We start from the raw sequence: 924 nt of genomic DNA, 5'->3' as shown, positions 1-924 counted from the left end.
TTCTCCAATATATATATATATATATATATATATATATATACATACATACAGCGGGCTTCTTTCAGTTTCCGTCTACCAAATCTACTCACGAGGCATTGGTGGGCCCGAGGCAATAATAGGAACACCTGCCCAAGACGGAAAATGCATGTTCAAAACTGAATGTAGTTTGTGGAAAAAAAATATTAAAAAGTTGAGAATTAATATTTCGAGACACTGAGTCCCACGTATGCGACATACAAATGAAATATGAGACTGATAGTGAAAAACTGTTAAATAATATATCATAACGAAAAGAGAGAGAACACTCTAGACTAGATGTCTATATCTGGTGCAAAATGAAATGAAACTTATATAAATATAATATGAATATTGCCGCGTATTATTTGCTTTTCTGTGGTCATGCCTGCGTGTGCATGTGAGATTGTATGTGTAAGTATTTACCTTTAGGAATTATATTTACCACATACAACGTGAAATCACGTCTACATCGATCGATTAGTTTTCTGACCACTTGTAGTTCGTTACTGCCGGCAACCGCATTGCACTTGTATGTCTTATTCGCCTGAATGTATGATAATTTCCTCCAGGTCTCCTAATAACACAGAAGAAATGGCATCATATATACAACACTTTATGTATTTTCTAGATTATTTATTGCGTGTAATATTCTTCTATTGTTTACATCTGATTATATACGTTCATGTCCTCTATTATTGTCAGTGTTATTTAAAATTTTTGAAGTTGTAGAAGTTGTTTATTTAGTTCCATAGTGAAACATACGAACCATAGTTGACAGTAATTTAGTATTGTGAACCCGTGCTTAAATTATATAAATATAAATCAAAATAAAAGCGCCTATGTGTGTTTATACATACATACATACATACATACATATATATATATACATACATACATACAGATCGG

The 924-nt window shown here is 32.1% G+C and overlaps 1 long non-coding RNA gene across 2 annotated transcripts in view; it reads right to left on the bottom strand.

Annotated features, from left to right (window-relative positions):
- LOC106872775 (uncharacterized) overlaps positions 1–924 on the bottom strand; it is a 141168-nt gene that overhangs the window by 6389 nt on the left and 133855 nt on the right. Inside the window, exon 4 of one of the 2 annotated variants that reach the window (XR_008264224.1) lies at positions 442–592. The exons of the other annotated variant lie outside the window; for it this stretch is intronic. This is a non-coding gene — a long non-coding RNA (uncharacterized LOC106872775). The remainder of the gene's footprint in view (positions 1–441; positions 593–924) is intronic. 2 annotated transcript variants of the gene reach the window in all.

The sequence above is a fragment of the Octopus bimaculoides genome, chromosome 1, assembly GCF_001194135.2.
Source record: "Octopus bimaculoides isolate UCB-OBI-ISO-001 chromosome 1, ASM119413v2, whole genome shotgun sequence".
In the NCBI taxonomy this organism is placed as follows: Eukaryota; Metazoa; Mollusca; class Cephalopoda; order Octopoda; family Octopodidae; genus Octopus; species Octopus bimaculoides.
Note: the sequence above shows the minus strand (reverse complement) of the source record. Positions and strands in the feature narration are given on the sequence as shown.